At 41.6% G+C, this 23,185-nt stretch overlaps 1 protein-coding gene across 12 annotated transcripts in view; it reads left to right on the top strand.

Moving 5' to 3' along the window:
* The window catches only part of MEIS1 (Meis homeobox 1), a 964,979-nt gene that overhangs the window by 45,018 nt on the left and 896,776 nt on the right, over positions 1-23,185 (top strand). For 11 of the 12 annotated variants that reach the window (XM_079941540.1, XM_079941543.1, XM_079941545.1 and 8 more), the window contains exon 2: positions 15,093-15,330. The gene's annotated coding sequence lies outside the window, so the exon portion shown is untranslated. Of the gene's footprint in view, positions 1-12,095; positions 12,124-15,092; positions 15,331-23,185 lie in introns of those variants that run through there. The other variant, XM_079941544.1, reaches the window with a different exon arrangement.

Genomic DNA, 23,185 nt, shown 5'->3' with positions numbered 1-23,185 from the left:
CATGGTGAATGACACTGACTCTGTCCTCCAAAACTTCCAGAATTCGGTTTCTGATATGAAAACCAAGATTTTAGAATTCTGAAGTTTCTTTCTCTCTCTAAAAAAAAAAATCTCTGCTATGTGTTTAAAATACCTATTCTGAAATCAATTACATTTTTCATTCTGGGCTGTAGACAGTGAGTTTAGAAGGCCATCCCCGTTGCCCGGAGTGAGGTGAGAGGAAAGTGGGATGGGTGGAGAATCTCAAAACACCATCCCAATATTCATGTTGCCTTCTTTGGCCTACTGCAAGCTCGAGGGCAGGGTCTGTGTCTTCATCTTGTGCCACCACGCTTGGTTGACACGATAGGAGCTTACTAAGAATGTGTTTGAATCAAGGAAGGAATGAAGCAGTGGGCGATTTGACCTCTTTGTTTCTTCTCACCCATAAAGCAGGGTTAACAATCTTAGGGGTGACCTAAGCTGTTTTCCTCCACTCCCTTTGGGTGACCCATTCCCTTCCCTTATTAAAAATTGCTCTCAGGAAAGGCCCACCTGTGGTTTTGCCCCACATCACGCACTGGTCAGTGGGTTATCTTTCCAAAGTCTATTTGCTTCTTAAGCCTTGTCTGTGCTGTGAAATGGAAGAGCTGTCTTTGTGAGAAGGATTTTCAGGTGCAATTTGTTGGGAGGGACTTTCTGAGGCAGTTGGTCCCTTCCTGGGCCCCCAGCTCCACTGAGTACATAATCTGCTTTGCTTACACTGAAGGCTGGCCCTGATAATCCCTGCTTCACCTTCGTCACCAGGCTGTCAGGAGGATAAAGTGGGATGATGGATGGAGGGGTATTTTGAAAAGTTAAAAGCTCCTCACAATTGTGAGTTGTTATTGTTATTAATCCACAGTGTCAGAGAGACATTCCTCTTGAAAAGAGTCCCATCCCCGAGGAGACTCGGGGCAGTTTGGAAGGAGGTATCACGTATTGGTTTCTTGTTCTTAGAGCAAAAACACTGCCCCCAGCGCACACAGAGTGAATAGGATGAAAAGTTGTTCTTAAAAGCAGCATGGATAAAGGGCTCCCCTCTCCCCTTTCAAAGCCTCTAAAAGTTTTAAACTTTGTTTTGGCAGGTTCATTGCCAGATGACAGGGAGCCAGTAGCCTTGCTTTTGCCTTTCTGTTCCTACATCCCTTTCTTTACCCTCTCACCCCTCCTCAGTTATTTTAGAACAAGTCTCAGCTTGGAGCTGATCGTCAACTTCTGGAAAGCTGAATTGGTGCCTAAGTATTTGGCTTGGCTCCGTGAGGGGAGGGGGGCTTGCTTCTGCAGGAAGAGGACAGGGGTGCAAGCTGGGGAAAGGCTGGGGAACCGAGAGGGGGCAGGGGGCCTTAGTCCAAGTTTGCGTGCTCACTCTCTAGCCTGTGCTTCTGTCTTCTGCTCACAGGTCGACCGGGAGAGGGTGGTGGCCTGGGGGGGCGTGTTTGAGGCAGTCAGGTCCTGGGTCTGATGAGGATTCTGACTGTTGGTAAGAGTTCTTTAAATCTGAGGTCAATTGCTGGAAAATAAATCATGAAGTGGGCGAGAGGTGGTTGGTGGGTATTTATGGTGGTGACTTGTCGTCTTATACAAGGAGCTGTTTCCACTAGTACTCTTTTCAGGTGGGAGTGGGAAAGCCCTGCTGCCTTTCCCTCATCACTGGCTGTTTTCACCCTTTTCCTGGGAAAGGCTGGGGTTTTTGTGAGAGGCCACGTATTGGCCGGAGTTCCTGGGACCGGGTTGGGCAGCACAGGGGGAAGCTGTGGGTTGAGATGCCATCCTCTGCCCTTACTGAGGTGAGCACACTGAGCCCCACCGTGCCTTGAGAGCAGCCCCGAAGGTGAAGGGCCTCCCCTCGCAGCTGCTTGGGGTGTGGGCAGGCCAGGAAGCATGGCTATTTTTTGTGTGGGGTATAGGAGAAACTGTCTTCTGTACTCTAGAACCCTCAAGGGCTCAGCTGAGCATGCCCAGAATATGGCTTCTTTTCTCTCGTTCTTCCCGCTGAGTGAAAAACCCTTCTTCCATCCAAATTCAACTCACCCCTGTCCCCACCAGGGCTCTGCCCAAATCCCACCTCCTCCTGTACTTTTAGACCAGTCTTCTCATTACATTCCAAACACGCAGAACCCTGTTTATACCCATCACACGAGGGGGCTCTTGATGACCTGAAATTCCATGTAATCGGCACGTGTGAATTTATTTTTGTCTTACCATTTATTATGTATGTCTAAAGAATTTCACTGTATGTGTTATATTCTTCTTGAAACAGTTCATTTCTTTAGGACAAATGATACGCCCCACTCCTTTTATATACTTTTCAATTCCAAACTTTATACCAAACATAGTAAGCATTCTAAAACCCATTACTTTCTTGGGCACGGGAGGAAGCTCCTGACAGTTTTGCTGTGCTGGGAGAGCTGGGTAATCATGCTTGGATGGTGGTCATACAGGAAGGGGAATAGAATGGCACCTTAAGTTTCCATATGCTTCAAAGCATAGCCTTTTTTTTTTTTTTTTTTTTTTTAAAGGCATAGCCTTTTAATACACAGGGTGTCCAGGTCGCACGTTCTTATTTCCTGGTCCAGGTGTGACATCAGATAAGTAGACTTTGCATTTTGATGTTTTCCTGTATAGTAGGTGCAGTCAGGGATGTGATTGTTTTTCTCTCCACAAATTCATACCTGGTTCTCTAAGATTTTTCATATTAAGAATTGTTTTAAGAAATTAATGTTAAAATGCTACCAGTGTTCACTTCCCTGACGGCATAACAGACACTGCTGGTGCCTGCCTAGATCCTTTACCAGTTCTGAGAGCCCATAACCCAGTCTCCCTTCACTTTGCTTCCAGGCTGGCAACAATGGCCTTCTTCACAAGATGCCCTCAGGCCACTAGGGTTGCTTGGATCACAGCATGAGGGCCAGACATGCCTGCGGGTTCCCATCTGCCCTGAGGTGGCTGGCAGCAAATGACTGACCATGTGGGAGTGAGAAGGGCCAGCTCCTTGCCTCAGTGTGAGACAATGTGTGCTGCAGAATGCCCTGTGCAATCAGGGTGAGGCTGAGGCTTGGAATCACACCCGTGCTCAGCTCTTTCCCTGTTTTCACCTGCTTTCCCACTCCCTTCTTGATTCCTCCTGAAAGCACTTCATTGATACATTACTGGCAAGTGAATCACAGACTCAGGGTCTGATGCTGGGAACCTGATTTAAGACCAGGGCAGCAGAGGGTGGGGGATGGTGGTGGTGGTGAGAAGGGTGAATATTATGGACAATCTTGATCATGGTTAAAATCAAGCTCCACTGAGGCTTGATCTGGGGGGCACATGATCTATGCCTAGAGCGGGTAGGTGGCTGGGCGAGGATGCTTGCAGTATCTGTTTACCTAGCAAGTCTTGGTGATTTGTGGTGTCTGCTGGGACTGCCAGTGGTCTAGAGAGGAGGATTCCAGATTAGGGCTGGGAACCTGGGTGGGCAACAGTCAATTTCTGTAGCTCAGATTAAACCACTTCTGGAAGCCAGAGTGTTGGTTGCAGTTGATTTTCTCAGTTTCTGAGATTGGAAGTTGGCATCACAGTCACGATGGCCTCCATGGGTAGAGGGGAGATTTTGTGTGGCCTGATTCTTAATGAACTGCTGTCTGGGTGCCAAGGTGAAGGGATTCAACCTTCGTGAGTAAACATTTCCTTCCTTTATTTTAAATTCAGTTTATTTTATTTTAAACTCAAATTTGCTACTTTTCACTGTGGTCACAATGTGGATGTGTTTCTGTGTGAATTAAAGCAAACAAAGGCATACATTTTTTCCCCAGAAATTTGAAGCTGAGAAGGAAAACTTATCTGTCTTGGCTAAGCAGTTTTTTCTCTCTCCTCCACCCATCACCCTTCTTGGATTTTTTTTTTTTAACACTATCATATGAGTCAGAATGGGTGTATCACTTTTAATTATTGTTGATTACCATTCATGTTGGAACAGCTACCTTGTAACACCATCTCCTATCAGAAATAAATGCCGACTTAGTGACCTGCATGAGATAGCTGGTGACCCAGCCCACAGGGGAGATGGCAGGCAGCCGCCTGACGCTTGTTGAATTAAGAAGTGTGACTATAGTAATTAGCAGTGAGTTTCCAGCACAGGATGGAGTAGATTCAGGGCAGAGCCCAGTTGTCACATGGGTTGACCCCGGTGCGGGAGAAATGAGGGATTTGGGATTGGGGCCTGGAGGGTTGGGGACGGGGTCACGGGAAAGAAGGTCAGTAGCAGAAACCAATTTGACATCCCTGAGCTTGTAATAGGATTTACCCTGGGCTCACAGACCTTGGAGGTGTCACCTCTGCAAAAGCGGGTTGACAGTTCTGCAGCCCTGGAGTGTGTAATTGGGACCAGAAGAGTTAAGTCTTGACTGCTTTGCCTCTAGTATGTACTTAATGGATCACAAACAAAAAGGAAGAGACACAGTGTTAAAATAGAACTGGGGCACAGATTGAAATGATACGTGATTACTAGCAGTTGTACAATTCATGGAAAAAATGTGCATGCGGGTCTTTTAGGAAGTGTAAATAAAGCAGATAGATTTATGGAGGGGGGAAGTATGCCTTACACACCCATCTCCTATATCAACAAATGCTGCCCTCAAGGTAAAATTAAAAAAAAATGTTCTAAGCTCGTATCAGTCACACCCATTTATTTTGGGCATAATTTGTGCACTCTTTGGAAGTTGGCAAGAACAGGAATGTTAGGGCCAACATTTGGTCTTGCTTCAGGAGTTTCTATGAATACGAATGCCTGAAGTTTACATAGGCTTATGCCGTCTCTATAGCAACATGTGTTTGTTGTGAAAATCTCGCCTTTTAAAGTCAAGAATTTGTATGTTAACCTCAAATTCAACACGCTACCTAATTCTGGTGCTTTAAAATACTTTTAGGACTGTTGCATGTTCAATATTGGATTGGATTGGACTGGAGGGAGAGTTGATGAGTGTCCTTGGAAAATACACTCTGTTTCTCTCTCTCACTGAGAAGCGAAGCCCTTGCTTTTGGAAGTTAACCTTAACGTGCCCCCCAGATGGAGCCAAATGAGTGGAACTTCAGCCCATGGAGCTGCTCTGGCAGATCTGAGAGCCCAGTTTGAATCACCAAGGGACAAATTGTTGTTGATTGTAATTTTTCTACCGAGTGTTTAGAACTTGGGAAGACTTTGGGGACTACGTGTTCGGCTGGCCCTGGTCCTTCAGGGCCTGGAGAGCAGAAAAGGGCTGCGTGGGCTCCAGCACGCACGAGAGACAACAGCCCACATCTTTTTGTCACACTGAGGCCCGGGGACTCACCTGTGTAGTTCCATTCCTGGCGGGCTTTTGTATGGTGGTGGCTGTTCTTGCCCTTAATGGGATTCTTGATGGAATTCTAGTTAGATACCAGTTGTAGTTGGGAACTTGAGTGTATTTACTGGTTCCCCAGTGCTGGCTTTTGGCAAAATTTTGGTGTGCCTTATATCCACAGCTTCTGGGCTCTGATATCCTACTTCTTTTTAGTGATGCCCTTTCTTATCCTCAGTCCTTCCCAGCATCCTCAAACTCTCCCCTCCCTGACTTCAGAAGAGAAGCAAGTCAGCTCTTTTATGTTGCTGTGCAAGAGAGGGGTGCTTTTGGAAAGAGCAGTGGGCTTGGAACAAGAACTGGCTTCCACATTAGAATCTGGGACCTGCTTCTTAATAGTGATGTATCCATGGATGGTTTGCAGAAACTCTTAAATCCTCCATTTTGGCATAAAGGAAAAGAAAATAGTACCTGCTTGAATAAGATAATGGATGTGACAGAGCTTTGTAAAATTTTCAGCAACTCTTCAAATGCAAGTCTATTACTATCGCTTTAATGAGGAATGGCAAATAGCTTTCCATTCACATCCCAACTTTGTTCAGTTGTTGGTAGCTGCTTGGAGTGTTGTGCTGAGAATTCTGAGATGATCTCACAAGGAGGAAAGTGCTGAGATTGATTGGTGATGTCTGTCATTGGCACAGGGAGGCTGGAAGGGTGCTCCCCAGTGTAAAGTATTGGCACTCCTCGGTCCATTTGCTTTTCAAGAGGGATAGAGAATATGAAATAAGGGGATAAATATTTACCAGTAAAATTTCAGGTGTCAGTGCATGGAGAAAGCATTATTTTGAGGAAATAGACCTCGCAATGCCCAGAATCAAGCATGTGTATACTTCTGACTCTGTCTATGGAAGAGAACTCTCATATTATTTCCCAAGGCTGTTCTCCTGGTTGCGTGGTTAGGAAGATGCTAATAATTGGGACTAGCATTGCATCTTCCCTTTCTGTTGTTCCGTTGGTCAAAACGTCTCTTCCATACATTTTGACATTTGGTAAGATTCAGTTTAGCACTTGGCTCTTTGTTATTCTGTCCTGATCTCTAATGGTTTATTTAGTTTATTATTGAGGTATAATTGACATATAACATTATATTAGTTTCACGTGTATAACACAATGATTTGATATTTGTATGTATTGCAAAATGATCACCACGATAAGTCTAGTTAACATCCATCTCCATACAGTTACAAAAATTTTTTTTTCTTGTGATGAGAACTTTTAAGGTCTACTCTCTTAGCCACTTTCAAATACGCAATCCAGTATTATTAACTATCACCATGCTGTACATTACATGTAATTACTTTACATGTAAAGACCGATGATTTTTAACTATATGTACACATTCATCTGTGAAACTATAAATTGTTTGAAGGGAGGGATTATGTCCTACATTTTCTCTCCTCTTGATTCCTGGTCTAGAATAGGATATGTAATTATTTGCTTAGCAAATTCTGAATTGGTCATTACATTTTTTTCTTGTTATATGTACAACATGAATTTTGGAAAATTTGAAAAATAAAAAACTGAAAGAATCAAGTAAAAATAGGTTATACTATTATAACTAGAGATAATTGCCATTACCATTTGGTGTTTCCTGCCAGCATTTTTTCCTAGGTGCATATTTAGATATAACTTCTAAAATAGGTGAGAGCATACTCTGTATAATTATGTAATCTAGTTTTTCCTTTTATGCTGCATTATAAGTACATCTCTGAATCTTTAAATCAGTCTTCATAAACAAAATGCTTAAATTTTAATTTTTAAAACTTCAACTGTTTATTAGTTTGTGACTTAAACAGTAATGCCCATTCATTGTCCAAAAAACCTTGAAAGATACAGAAAGATATGGAACAAAAAGTATACAAACTTCCTCTCCTCATCTACCTCATTCCCTCACTTCCTGTGGTCCCCTTCCCCCTTTAAAAAAAATTGTTATTTATTTATTTATTTATGGCTGCATTGGATCTTCGTTGCTGTGCATGGGCTTTCTCTAGTTGTGGCACGTGGGGGCTACTCTTTGATGTGGTGTGCGGGCTTCTCATTGTGGTGGCTTCTCTTGTTGCAGAGTACGGGCTCTAGGTTGTGCGGGCTTCAGTAGTTGTGGCACACGGGCTCAGTAGTTGTGGCGCATGGGCTTAGTTGCTCTGTGGCATGTGGGATCTTCCCAGACTAGGGTTAGAACCCATGTCCCCTGCATTGGCAGGCAGATTCTTAACCACTGCACCACCAGGGAAGTTCCCCCTCCCCCTTTTTTAAAACAGTTTCTTATGTTTCCTTCCAGACATTAATTTTGTATTCGTTGACATATAAAATACGGTTCATATTATTACAGTTTTTCAACATGACTTTTGCACTTATTATATCATGGAATCTTTTATGTTTCTGCATTCAAAACCATCCCTTCTTTTAAACTGCTACAAGGTATTCCATTCTATGGAAATCTCATTCTTAACCAAACTCTTATTGGTGGGTATTTGATGGTTTCCATTTTTTTGCTATTATAAACAGCACAGCATTGAACATCTTTACACATATATTTGTTTGCACAAGTGTGAGTGTTTATGTAAGATTAATTCCTAGGGTGAAAATTCTGGACTAAGGGGAGGGTTCACATTTAAAATATTGAAAGATAAGGAAAAATTACCCTACCAAAATGTTTATCTATTACATTCTTACCAGCTACATGTGAGCTTTCTGGTTTCAAATATTATCAACAATATTTTCATAATGAGGTCTAGGGTATCCTGACTACTGTTCCTTTAAAATTAATATTTCTTTTCTATTTTCACATGGATTATTTTTCCGGATACCATGGAATCATTTTGTCAAATTTCTACCCTCCCAACACAATGGACAAACAAAATCTCTTTTTGTGACTTGGATTGGGATTGTAACCAAAAGTGGGGTCCAGCTGCTCACTGCTCAAAAGCCAATAAAGAGGCAAGGTTGGTGGAAAGGAAAGTTTGCTTTATTTTGGATGCCAGCAACTGGTGGTGGCGAAGGGCGGACACCTGTCCAAAGGCCGACTCCCCCCCACCCCCTACAGTCAGTGGGCAAGAGCCTTCATAGGTTGAGGGAGGGGGCTACATGCAGAAACAGTACAGTCAGCTCTGACAGTCATCTTGAAATTGATCGTCGGTGGTCTGACCAGCATCACCTTGATTGTTTTAGTACAGTTAGTCTTCAGTTCCAGGGTCAGTTTGTTTCATTTCTTTGAGGCCAGTTCTCGGAATTGTGGCAGCTTATGTCATGGCTACAGCCTGGTCCTCATGTAGTTAACTTCTTCTACCTGGTGCGGCTTTCACTGTCTATAAGACAGCTCACAGGTGATGGCTCAGAATGTTACCTACAGCCCTTGAGAAGGAACTAAATGTCTTTGACTGTGCTTAATGACTGAACTTTTATTATTTGGTCTCTTTTGACTGTTTTCCTTTGTTTCTGCATTTTCTCATTTCTTTGGCTAAGGTTTTTCCACAGGCAAAAGGCAGTCAGGGAACATGGTGGGCATAGACCATAGGGTCCTGCTTCGTTTCAGGATGACGTTTAATTTATAGAATAAGATGGAGAGAATTGACATCTTTACTGACACTTCTTATCCAAGAACACAGTTTTTGTTTCCTTTTATTCAGACTTATTTTGTGTTTTCCAACAGAAGCAAGTATCATTCTTAAAAGCATTATGTATCATACTCTGTCTATGGATTAACTAGAATTTATGTGTTATTCCCTTATTTCTGAACTGTCGGATCATTTCCCATCTCTTTCTAGATTTGGCAGTGCTGCTGTGAGCATCAGTGTGCTTTGCTTTTGGACTGAATTTTGCTGATTTCCTTCGAATATATTTCCAAAAGTGGATCAAAGGATCCGGGCATTTAAAAAGCTCTTGGTACCTATTGGGAGATTGTGAATTTTTAGAAAGGCTCAAACAATCTACTTTCCTACAAGATGTATAAGAGTCCCTATCTGGCTGAAAATTCACTAGCATTTCAAGTTAACATTAATAGAAACTTAGCTTTAATGGGAATGAGGTGTGCGGAGGAACACAGCAGTGTGTGGCTGCCTCTGCCTGTTTGTGAATAAATCTTCTCTTCTTTTCTCCTTTGCTGAATGCTTTCCTCCCAGTAGAGTCAAGAGACAGTGTTCATACTTCACTAAGACTTTGGAGACATGTAGTTTAGTAAATTCTTAGGTCTTTTGGAAATTTCAATTGTCCATGGACATCTAGGAATGGAGGGTAGATTTGGAGAGGTGTATTTCCTTTTTTGCTATGATAAAATTGTCTAATAGATAAGACAGTTGAGGATCACTTCACCCCCTGCAACACACACAAGAATGACTGAGACCTTGCAAATTGTGCAGAGTAACTTGGGCTGGAGGTGGGCCAAGAGGGAGAGCGGTGCCCCAAAGGGCCTCTGGAACAAAAGAGTTCCTCCTGCTTTCCAATAGAAAATGTCAGTCGGATTCCCCATGCCTAGAACCCATTTTAACAAGCAGAATCCAAATTTACTAAGAAAGCCTGGGATGGACACCCAGACCACCCTCCTCCTAAGTGCTTCTTTGCTGTGGGGCTATCATTCTCCTGTGTACTTTGGCAGACACTGAGCATGGGCATTAGACACTTAGAATGCTCTCCTTCCATCTGAAAACCCCTTCTGCGGCCACAACCTTGCCATAGAACTCCCTCCATCAGGATTTTTTTGTGGGGTGGGTCGTGCTTTTATAGGGCAGTGTCTTTCAGGGCAAGTCTATTAGGCTTGTAGGATTTTCTTTTTTTTTTTTTTTTTTTGCGTTACGCGGGCCTCTTACTGTTGTGGCCTCTCCCGTTGCGGATCACAGGCTCCGGACGCGCAGGCTCAGCGGCCATGGCTCACGGGCCCAGCCGCTCTGCGGCATGTGGGATCCTCCCGGACCAGGGCACGAACCCGCGTCTCCTGCATCGGCAGGCGGACTCTCAACCACTGCTCCACCAAGGAAGCCCATAGGCTTGTAGGATGTTTTAATTGGGGCAGCATAATTGTAGGGTGCTACAAGGGCCCTGGCAAGGGATACTTTATAAATCAGATTATTATGCTTAGCTGTGTTAACGGGCATTTATATGCCTTAAATCCTTCATACAGCAATGGGATAATAGCCCTTAAGGCCATAGTTACTATTTTGGTTGGGCCCACTTGTAAAACTGGATCTTTTTTTTATTGTGAAGCTGTTTTCAGTTAGAGGAGTACATAAAACCCTTTAAAAGACAGAATTTCAATTTTGCAGTTGCTGTCATATAGTTTAAATGGTGTTCTACTATATATGTATGTGTGTAAAAATGTAAATATATATATATATTTAAAAAGCTTAGAAGCAAACAGTTAAAATTGTGCTCCTGAAGCAAGACTTCTTAATAATGGAGGACTACAGATCTTACTGGAATCTGGCTAAATGCACACCCTTTCTCCTGATCAGTAATAATTTTGAACTTTTGAGAGACAGATTCTCTTTGGTTTTGTAATGTCATTTCTCAGAGGTTCGGGTCCCTCTGGAAGACTGCAGCCTAGTGATGGGCAGGAGTGTGGAGGACACACGCTCTGTGACTTACTCTGGGGGCTTGAACACTCTGGTGTGTCTTGACGAGGTTTTGCACATCCAAGGCAGACAGAGTGCCTGGCTGGCTCAATGGGAGGTCCTTGAGTGGACTGTGGGCAGCTAGCCATGCTAGTTGGGCTGTGTAGATGTGGCTGGAATGGGATAAGACTGAAAACTGCACGACAAGGGGGATGGGTTATTTCCCAGATAGAGAGGATCTGGGGCAGTGGGGAGGTCCCACATTAACAGCAAACACCCGTGTCTGCCACTGATTCCCTTTATTTACAGTGAGAGGGCTGTCTCTCCCTTCCAAGAGCACACACCTGCGAACACCTGCTCCATTTTGAGGGAGGTGACTGGGAATATTCCGAGGAAGCTGCTCTGGGGGTGGAAACTTTGTCCTAGGTACCTGAGAACTGAGGAATCAGAGGTTGGGACAGATTTCTCCTGGTCTTACTATGTACTGACAAAACTAAGTTTGGAGACTGTGGACTTGTTTCTTCTTTCTCTCTTCTCCCTGACTGCCTGTCCTCTTTCTGGTGCTGAATTTGTTAGTCTGAAGGACCAGCCATCGATGTGGTTTCCACAGCCCTGCTCAGGCTGTTTCAGCCTCCCCTTCCCTACGTAAACCCCGTCAGCCCTGTTCCCACATTCGCTCCCAACATTTCTCCTGTATGTGACCCCAGGCCTCTGGTCTGTCTTTTCCCTTCTTGTATATCTGCATCAGGCTATCTCTTCTTTGAAGATTTCTCTCACCACTCTGGGTGTTGCAGACATTAATTATACCAGCTGTTTGGGGTTTAGCCTTCCCCACCAGGTATTTATAAACCAAAGAGGCGGTGTTAAGACTTTGTCTCCTGGAGGTGATGAGCCTGATCTGAGTCCTGCTTCTGTCCCCTGCTGGAAGTATAATCCTGGATATGACAGTTCACCCCTCGGAGCCTCAGTTGCTCATGGAAGACTTGAACCTACCTCATTAATCATGAGGATTAAACATGATTCAAAGCTGTTAAAAGATCTTATCATGGTGGCAGTGGATAGAAAGCACTCAGGAAGAGTTACTTGCTGTCATTGTTGCTGTTATTATTATTTTGATAGACACGTCATGTCCTGACATCGTCATAAGGTCCTCGAGAGCTTCCTTGTATCCACCAGAGCACCTGTACCTGTACCTACAGGTGATCTTCGGTGGGGGGGTGGGGGCGTGGGCGTTGAGGACAGCACAGGCCTCATCTCCTCCCACTGCTGACCCTTCGGTTTCTAGAACAAGATATTCGGCAGCCCAGAGGCCCTGCTGAGGTTCTTGGCAAATAAACAATAGCATGTTCTTTAGGAAGCAAATAAGGTGACTTTCCATCAACCTGCAGTTTCCTGAGTGTGTGTGTGTGTGTGTGTGTGTGTGTGTCTGTGTGTGGTGGAGGGACGTGAGTGTGGCAAAGAGATGAGGGCTTGCAGAGGCGGGGTGAACAACAGGGAGCTGTTTTCCCCTTTGTCCTGTAGCTTGCTGTTTTTGGAGGCCACATGGTTTAGGGGAAAGAGGACAATGTTAGGGTCAGAAGGCCAGGGATTTGGGGGCCCAATTCTGCCACTTGCCAGCTATGTAAGACTGGGAGATTCACAGTCTTTGGGGGCTGAAGTCTCCACACCTGTAAAGCTGTGCTATTGTACTTCTCAGGGCTGTGGAGGAATCCACTGAGGTAGTCCCCTGTACCTGCTGTGTGAAAAGTGACACAAATATTAGCTGTTGTAATCGGACATGTCCTGATTGCATTAGTGTAGCTCAGTGATTCCCTTTTTCTTTGCCTTCCTGCCGTGTTCTACTCTGCCTCTTTATTTGCCCCCTCTCTCCTTCTCCTTCTTCCATTGCTGGGGCAGATCTTTAGTCTGGAAGGAAACAGCAGAGGGAATGGAGCTCCAGATCTCTGGCTGGGTCCTCTGCACTGCTCTCACTTGGAACACTTCCCTCACACCTTTCAGACTGCTCAGTGATGAAGTGGGATGATCCAAGTCTGTGCTCAGAGTTCCTTCTCCCCTCACGCGCATTCCTCAGTGTTACTCTTATCTCCCCGCTCGAGCGTGTGTTTGTTTGGGAGAAAAGATTATAGTTTGTATGGCTCTGTACAAAGGTGGGAACATGGTGAGCGGTTAGGAGTTGTTTCCTCAGTGGCACTGCTTGCTGGGGATGGATGAGAAAAACGGGACAAATACCCATATAGCCTGTGGATCAGTAGCCCCTGGAGGGCACGCTTGAGTGGTGGCCCAGAGGGACATGGGCTCAGGCTCCTGACCTTTCTTTTGCGTAGAGTATAGACTTGAGAGGTGGTGTCCAGGATGGAGAGGTAGGTGAGGTCTGGTGGTGACTCGCCAGGCAAACACTTGTGTTTTGTTTTCTTTTTGAAATATAAGTAGCAGAAACCATCCTATTGCTATTTAATAATTAATGAAGATATGTGTTTATAAAGACTAATCAGGAAAAAATATTTAATAAAAAATACAGATCTTTTCAAGAGAGACAGCTATAAATAGATATAAAAATAAGGGAACTAAATTATGAATAACTTCATCCTACTAAATTTGGAAACTCTACATGAAATGAGAACATTTAGAGAACACTATTAAATGGCTGTGTTGGTTAAAGGAGACACAGAAAGAACTTGAATAAACAGGTAAGCACCAAAAATTGAAATAGCAATCAAAGACCTCCTCTCCAAAAAGGCACCTGGCTCAGATAGTTTTACAGTTCACTTCTAGCAACCTCAAAATAGAAAAGAGAAAACAACAAAAGCTGCCCCACTCATTTTTGAGTTGAATATAATCTTTATTCTAAAACTGGATGATGGCAATACAAGAAAAGAAAATTACTGACCTCTTTTGCTTATGATTACAGATATAAAAATCCTAGATAAAATATTGTAGCTTATCAACTGTTAGTAGTTAAAAATATAAATATATTGTCATTTGGGAGGTTTATTCAGAAATAAAAGAATGATTCAACACGGTAATATAATCAATACATTAATAGACTAAAGGAGAAAAAAATCACATAATTATCTTAGTAGATTCAGAAAGGCACTTAATAAAGCTCAATACCTGTTTGTAATGAAAGACTTAAGGCACAAATTACACTTAGTGGAGAAAGATACATTCCATTTAAGGTCAGAGAGACAAGATAAGGACCTCCATTATCATTCACTAGTGTTAGCACAATACTGGGCTTCCTAGCCAAGACTATAAATACAGAAAAAGAAATTAGAGGTGTGAATTAGAGGGGAAGGAATGAAACTGTCATTAGTTGCAGATAATGTGATCATTATATAGCAAAAGCAACAGATTGAACCATTAGAATTAAGCAAGGCTGTCAGATGCAAGATCAGCTTACGAATATCAATAGAATTTCTCAACAGGAGCAAAAACAGATTAGAAAATATAATTTAAAAAAGAATATTCATGGCAGCAACCAAAACTATGAAATATTTACGGATTAACAAGAAATAGATAAGACTTCTATAGAAGAAATATTGAAAGTCTTAAAAGCTATAAAAGGAAGTCAGAAGAAATGATCAGAGTAATTTCTATGTATTTGAGTGGGATGACCATATAACATTATGTTTATTCTCCCCAAATTAACTTATAAAGTCAAGGCAATCCCAAGAAAATTCCAGAAGGATTATTTTTTAGGAGTTTGATAAATGTGTTTTAAAAGTTGTATGGAAAAGTAAATGTTCATGAATAACTCACAAGTTTGCAAAAGGAGAATGAAGAGAGAGATCTTACCCTACCAGATATGGACACATTACTAGCTGTAATGTGGCAAAAAAACAGAGAAACAGAGCAGTGTAACAGAGAGCTCAGCAGCAGACCATGTGTATAAAGGAACTTCTGAAATGATAAAGATGAGCTGCTAATAAAGTTGGATCCTGTGGCCAAATCGATTCCCAAAGATGATTGCAACATTCCCTCCACTCCCACATATGCTTTTTTACAATGTGACTTTGACACTTTTCCCATTGAAAGGTGGCTTATGTGTTTCCTCCCTTGATTCTGGGCAGGTTTTGACTACAGTGGAAGTAATGCTTAGTGATTTCTGAAGCTGGATGATATAAAGTGGTACAGCCTTTGCCGTTTTTCTTTTTTTCTTGGAACTTAGCCACCGTAATGTGAGGAAGCCCGAACAGTCTGTGACAATCAAGGGGCGAGTGGGAAGGAACTGCAACCTCCAGCCCTCAGCCTTGGTTGAACTACCAGCTGACAGCCAGCCATATGAATTTGCCAGCCATAAGTGAGCCATCTTGAAAACGCATCCTTCAGCCCCAGGCCAGTCGTCTCAGCTGCCACTCCATGGCACAAAGATGAATCATCCTTGCTGATCCCTACCTACAATGCAGGTATGTGAGCAAAATAAATGTTTGTTTTAGTTTTAAGCCATTACATTTTAGAGCATTTTGCTATACATTGTGTTTTTAAACAGCTCTCTGGCTCACACCATATACAGATATTGACTCTAATCATTAAAGGTGAAACAATACAGTTTGTAAAACATTATGTTGGAGAACATCTTTGGACATAGGAATGGGGAAAGATTTCTTAAGCAAAACCTCAATTGCACAAATCATAATTGAAAAATCGGTGAATTTAATTAAATAGAAATTAAATAATTCTGCCCAATGAGGAATTGATAAAGTTAACAGACAGATAATAGTTTGGAAGGAGATGTGTGTAAAGTATCAAATTCTAAGGGTCTAATATTTGAAATTTACAAGGAGCTGTTGCAAATCAGTAAGAAAAAGATAGGAACCTCTTTGAAAAAGTGGGCAAAGGGATAGAAATTGGGTAGTTCACAAGGAAACCCATTTGACTAAAAAGCATATGAAGATGTTAAAACTCACTAGTAATTAGAGAAATAAAAATAAAAATAATAAGATATTATGTTATACCCATCAGGCTGGCAGCACTTGGAAAGCTGAGAGTATTAGTGTCCTAAGGCAGCTGTATCAAAGTATAAAAGACCAGGTGGCTTAAATAACATAGATTTATTATCTCCTAGTTCTGGAAGCTAGAAGTTCAAAATCAAGGTGTTGGCAGGGCTGGTTCCTGCTGAGGGCTGTGAGGGAGTATCTGTTCCATCCCTTTCTCCTAGCTTCTGGTGCTTTGCTGGCGACGTTTGGCATTACTTGGCTTGGAGGTGCATCACTCTAATCTCTGCCTTCATCTTCACATGACATTCTCCCCACATCTTTCTCTTTACATTGTCTCTGTACGTCTGTCTCTGTGTCCAAGTTTCCCCCTTTTATAAGGACATCAGTCATATTGGATTAGGGCCCACCCTAATGACTTTATCTTAACTTGACTGCATCTGCAAAGACCTTGTATCCAATTATGGTCACATTCTGAGCTACTGGGGGCTAGTTCTTCAGCATATGTTTTTTTGCGACACATTTCAATCTATAACACTGAGTATTCCTCAGTATTGGTGAGGATGTGAGCTCCAGAAACCCTCAGGCATGGTTGGTGAGAGAAGGGATGGGGGCAGCTTCTTTAGGGAGCACCCTGGCAGTACTTGCACTCACACCACATGATTTAACTTTCCTGCTCCTGGGCATATGTGCTTGAGAATTTCCCACATAGATCTGTAAGGAATCTGTATGAGGATGTTCATCGCAGCATTGTTAGGGAGTGGGGAGCTGGAAGCCTCCTGGTTATCCATTCTTAGGGTCTGGATATGTAAAATCTAGTGGCTACAGATTATGGAATACTTTGCAGCATGTAGGAGAAATGGACTAGATGCATGCTTGTCAATATGAATAAATCTTGAAAACATCAGGGTTAGGATAATATCTAAAACCTGAGAACATACCATTTCTATATATTAAAATACATGCATGCAAGAAAACAGTCAAAGCATACATATAGACACAAAAAATTGTTGTGTATTGTAGGGAGGGAAGTTGGGTTGGGGAATGGAGATGAAAGGAAATTATAAAAAAGTGAGAGGAGAAGAGTTGTGTATGGACCCAAAACAATAACGTTTTGTGAACTGAGGAATCTGATCAACCCACCTTCAGTCCTAAAACACAAACACCTCCCCACTAAATACTCCACTTGCACTAACTTAATGCTTGCCTTGGGAGATGTTTTCTTGTGTTACTGCTCTTATTCTGTTTGAAAATACTTTCCTCCTATAGGGAGTCTTAGAATCTTAGGGTTGGAACAGCTCTTCCCTTCAACAGCATCTCCTTGTTGAGTGAGATATAAGAGAAGCAAGATGCACTTCCTGTCTTCAGGCCAGTTCATCTAGATGGGGAGAAAACATGCTTAAGAAACAATTAGATAATGACCCAAGACAGTGCGTAATTAAGTGTAAAGATGCATGGGGCAAGCCTGCGACCAGCAAAGGCAGAGGTGCTGCTGGGGAAGAACAGGATGTCTGCTCAGGATAAAAACAGACATATGGCATTTTATTGACTTCAGGAGAATTTAAGTGGAGCCACAGGATTTCCCTGGCCCCTGAGCTTGCTGCCCGTTGCCAGGAGTTGTGGGTTTCCAACTGTGCTGCCAGGAGGCTCAGAGGTTGCCCTGACCTGCCTCTGGTGAAGGCGGCCAGCAGGAGGGAGGTGCTCTGAATTTACCACCCAACTTCAACCAGATTTGTTTTACATGAATCCAGGGCTCTAGATTAAGATGTTGCCTGAAGACAATTTTTCCGTGTTAAAAATTTTGAAGGCTTCCCTGGTAGCGCAGTGGTTGAGAGTCTGCCTGCTAGTGCGGGGGATGCGGATTCGAGCCCTGGTCTGAGAGGATCCCATATGCTGCGGAGCAACTAGGCCCGTGAGCCACAACTACTGAGCCTGCGAGTCTGGAGCCTGTGCTCCACCACAAGAGAGGCCGCGATAGCGTGAGGCCCGCACACCGTGACGAAGAGTGGCCCCCGCTTGCCACAACTAGAGAAAGCCCTCGCACAGAAACGAAGACCCAACACAGCAAAAATAAATAAATAGATAAATAAACTCCTACCCCGAACATCTTCTAAAAAAAAAAAATTTTTTTTTTGAAAACTAGAGGCCTACAGAATAAAGTCCCAGTGGCTCAGTGGGTATATGGGGCCCAGCCTCCCTGATCTGGCTCTCACTAACCTTGTGGGCCTCTTCTGATCCCCGAAACTGCAATTTTCTGGAGATCTCCTTGTTCTTACTCAGCCTATGTCTTCTGAGTGAATTCCTCGCATCTTTCAAGGTATAGCTCAAGTGTCTTTTTCTCTTTCTCTTTCTCCTCATCAATCAACTTCCCCGAATCAGAGCACATCCCTTCCTCCCTTATTAAAACACTCACTACACATGGTGCTGTGATTGTCTTTGCATTAGGCTATGAGCATCCCATCACAAAGGTTGAAGGCTAACTTCTCCATCTTTGTAGTTTCAGCATCCAGAAAGGTACCTGGCACATAATAAGTGATAAGTCAACACCTGTTGAGGGAATGTGTGACCGATACACGTGTGCCTCTTACATTTTTAAAGACTTAAAAACCCTAAGAAGATTATGTGGCAGAGACTGTATGTGGCTTGTAAAGCCTAAAATATTTACTACCTGACCCTTTACAGAAAAATTTGCTGCCCCCTTGGGTCTCTATCAGAAGACACAATGCCAAGGTCGTGGGATTCTATAGGCTGTGAAGAGCCGACAGCACTGGTTAACACCTACTAGTTGACACTTAGCTAAAATAATAGCTCTTATTATGTGCCAGGCACTGTTCTAAGCACTCTACATATATTAACTCATTTAATTCTCCTCTAAATCCTATGAGGTAGGTACTATTACAAGCCCCATTTTACTGAAGAGGAAAATGAGGCACGGGAAGTTTGACTTGGCCAAGGTCCCTCAGTGGCTTTTCTTTTTTTTTTTAAATTTTATTTTATTTATTTTTTTATACAGCAGGTTCTTATTAGTTATCCATTTTATACGTATTAGTGTATATATGTCAATCCCAATCTCCCAATTCATCACACCACCACCACCACCCCCTGCCACTTTCCCCCCTTGGTGTCCATACGTTTATGCTCTACTTCTGTGTCTCAATTTCTGCTCTGCAAACTGGTTCATCTGTACCATTTTCTAGGTTCCACATATATGCATTAATATACTATATATTTTTTTCTCTTTCTGATTAACTTCACTCTGTATGACAGTCTCTAGATCCATCCACGTCTCTACAAATGACCCAGTTTTGTTCCCTTTTATGGCTGAGTAATATTCCATTGTATATATGTACCACATCTTCTTTATCCGTTCATCTGTCGATGGGCATTTAGGTTGCTTCCATGACCTGGCTATTGTAAATAGTGCTGCAATGAACATTGGGGTGCATGTGTCTTTTTGAATTATGGTTTTCTCTGGGTACATGCCCAGTAGTGGGATTGCTGGGTCATATGGTAATTCTATTTTTAGTTTTTTAAGGAACCTCCATACTGTTCTCCATAGTGGCTGTATCAGTTTACATTCCCACCAACAGTGCAAGAGGGTTTCCTTTCCTCCACACCCTCTCCAGCATTTGTTGTTTGTAGATTTTCTGATGCTTATTCTAACTGGTGTGAGGTGATAACTTATTGTAGTTTTGATTTGCATTTCTCTACTAATTAGTGATGTTGAGCAGCTTTTCATGTGCTTCTTGGCCATCTGTATGTCTTCTTTGGAGAAATGTCTCTTTAGGTCTTCTGCCCATTTTTGGATTGGGTTTTAATATTGAGCTGCATGAGCTGTTTATGTATTTTGCAGATTAATCCTTTGTCCGTTGATTCGTTTGCAAATATTTTCTCTCATTCTGAGGGTTGTCTTTTCATCTTGTTTGTAATTTCCTTTGCTGTGCAAAAGCTTTTACGTTTCATTAGGTCCCATTTGTTTATTTTTGTTTTTATTTCCATTACTCTAGGAGGTGGATCAAAAAAGATCTTGCTGTGATTTATGTCAAAGAATGTTCTTCCTATGTTTTCTTCTAAGAGTTTTATAGTGCCCGGTCTTACATTTAGGTCTCTAATCCATTTTGAGTTTATTTTTGTGTATGGTATTAGGGAGTATTCTAATTTCATTCTTTTACATGTAGCTCTCCAGTTTTCCCAGCACCACTTATTGAAGAGACTGTCTTTTCTCCATTGTATATCCTTGCCTCCTCTGTCATAGATTAGTTGACCATAGGTGTGTGGGTTTATCTCTGGGTTTTCTATCCTGTTCCATTGATCTATATTTCTGTTTTTGTGCCAGTACCATATTGTCTTGATTACTGTAGCTTTGAAATATAGTCTGAAGTCAGGGAGTCTGATTCCTCCAGCTCCATTTTTTTCCCCAAGACTGCTTTGGCTATTTGGGGTCTTTTGTGTCTCCATACAAATTTTAAGATTTTTTGTTCTAGTTCTGTAAAAAATGACATTGGTAATTTGATAGGGATTGCATTGAATCTGTAGATTGCTTTGGGTGGTACAGTCATTTTCACAATATTGATTCTTCCAATCCAAGAACATGGTATATCTCTCCATCTGTTGGTATCATCTTTAATTTCTTTCATCAGTGTCTTATAGTTTTCTGCATACAGGTTTTTTGTCTCCCTAGGTAGGTTTATTCCTAGGTATTTTATTCTTCTTGTTGCAATGGTAAATGGGAGTGTTTCCTTAATTTCTCTTTTGGATTTTTCTTCATTAGTGTATAGGAATGCAAGAGATTTCTGTGCATTACTTTTGTATCCTGCTACTTTACCAAATTCATTCATTAGCTCGAGTAGTTTTCTGGTGGCAACTTTAGGATTCTCTATGTATAGTATCAAGTCATCGGCAAACAGTGACAGTTTTACTTCTTCTTTTCCAATTTGTATTCCTTTTCTTTCTTTTTCTTCTCTGATTGCCGTGGCTAGGACTTCCAAAACTATGTTGATTAATAGTGGTGAGAGTAGACATCCTTGTGTTGTTCCTGATCTTAGAGGAAATGCTTTCAGTTTTTCACCATTCAGAATGATGTTTGCTGTGGGTTTGTCGTATATGGCCTTTATTATGTTGAAGTAGTTCCCTCTATGCCCACTTTCTGGAGGATTTTTTTTTTAATCATAAATGGGTGTTGAATTTTGTCAAAAGCTTTTTCTGCATCTATTGAGATGATCATATGGTTTTTCTTCTTCAATTTGTTAATATGGTTTATCACACTGATTGATTTGCGTATATTGGAGATTCCTTGCACCCCTGGGATAAATCCCACTTATTCATGGTGTATGATCCTTTTAATGTGTTATTGGATTCTGTTTGCTAGTATTTTGTTGAGGATTTTTGCATTTATATTCATCAGTGATATTGGTCTGTCATTTTCTTTTTTTGTAGTATCTTTGTCTGGTTTTGGTATCAGGGTAATGGTGGCCTCATAGAGTGAATTTGGGAGTTTTCCTTCCTCTGCAATTTTTTGGAAGAGTTTGAGAAGGATGGGGTTAGCTCTTCTCTAAATGTTTGATAGAATTTACCTGTGAAGCCATCTGGTCCTGGTCTTTTGTTTGTTGGAAGATTTTAAATCACAGTTTCAATTTCATTACTTGTGATTGGTCTGTTCATATTTTCTATTTCTTCCTGGTTCAGTCTTGGAAGGTTATACCTTTGTAAGATTCGTCCAGTTCTTCCAGGTTGTCCATTTTATTGGCATAGAGTTGCTTGTAATTGTATCTTAATGATGCTTTGTTTTTCTGCAGTGTCTGTTGTAATTTCTCCTTTTTCATTTCTAATTTTATTGATTTGAGTCCTCTCCCTCTTTTTCTTGATGAGCCTGGCTAATGGTTGGTCAATTTTGTTTATCTTTTCAAAGAAGAAGCTTTTAGTTTTATTGATCTTTGCTATTGTTTTCTTTGTTTCTATTTCATTTATTTCTGCTCTGATCTTTATGATTTCTTTCCTTCTGCTAACTTTGGGTTTTGTTTGTTCTTCTTTCTCTGATTGCTTTAGCTGTAATGTGAGATTGTTTATTTGAGATTTTTCTTGTTTCTTGAGGTAGGCTTGTATAGCTATAAACTTCCCTCTTCGAACTGCTTTTGCTGCCTCCCATAGGTTTTGGATCATCGTGTTTTCATTGTCATTTGTCTCTAGGTTTTTTTTTTTTTTTTTTTTTTACATCTTTATCGGAGTATAATTGCTTTACATTGGCGTGTTAGTTTCTGCTTTATAACAAAGTGAATCAGTTATACATATACATATGTTCCCATATCTCTTCCCTCTTGCATCTCCCTCCCTCCCACCCTCCGTATCCCATCCCTCTAGGTGGTCACAAAGCACCGAGTTGATCTCGCTGTGCTATGCAGCTGCTTCCCACTAGCTATCTATTTTACATTTGGTAGTGTATATATGTACATGCCACTCTCTCACTTTGTCACATCTCTAGGTATTTTTTGATTTCCTCTTTTATTTCTTTAGTGATCTCTTGGTTATTTAGTAATGTAATGTTTAGCCTCCATGTGTTTGTGTGTTTTACGTGTTTTTTCCCCCTGTAATTGATTTCTAATCTCATAACTTTGTGGTCAGAAAAGATGCTTGATATGATTTCAATTTTCTTAAATTAACTGAGGCTTTATTTGTGACCCAAGATGTGATCTATCCAGGAGAATGTTCCATGTGCACTTGAGAAGAAAGTGTAATCTGCTGTTTTTGGATTGAATGTCCTATAAATATCAATTAAATCTACCTGGTCTATTGTGTCATTTAAAGCTTTTGTTTCCTTATTAATTTTCTGTTTGGATGATCTGTCCATTGGGGTAAGTGAGGTGTTAAAGTCCCCCAGTATTATCGTGTTACTGTCGATTTCCTCTTTTAGAGCTGTTAGCAGTTGCCTTATTTATTGAGGTGCTCCTGTGTTGGGTGCGTATATATTTATAATTGTTATATATTCTTCTTGGATTGATCTCTTGATCATTATGTAGTATCCTTCCTTGTCTCTTGTAATATGCTTTATTTTAAAGTCTATTTTATCTGATATGAATATTGCTACTCCAGCTTTCTTTTGATTTCCATTTACATGGATATCTTTTTCCATCCCCTCACTTTCAGTCTGTATGTGTCCCTAGGTCTGAAGCGGGTCTCTTTTAGACAGCATATATATGGGTCTTGTTTTTGTATCCATTCAGCAAGCCTGTGTCGTTTGGTTGGAGCATTTAATCCATTCACGTTTAAGGTAATTATCGATATGTATATTCCTGTTACCATTTTCTTAATTGTTTTGGGTTTGTTTCTGTAG

Source organism: Stenella coeruleoalba (genome assembly GCF_951394435.1).
Source record: "Stenella coeruleoalba genome assembly, chromosome: 13".
Lineage (NCBI taxonomy): Eukaryota > Metazoa > Chordata > Mammalia > Artiodactyla > Delphinidae > Stenella > Stenella coeruleoalba.
The sequence above is the reverse complement of the archived record's forward strand: the minus strand, read 5'-3'. Positions and strand labels throughout refer to the sequence as shown.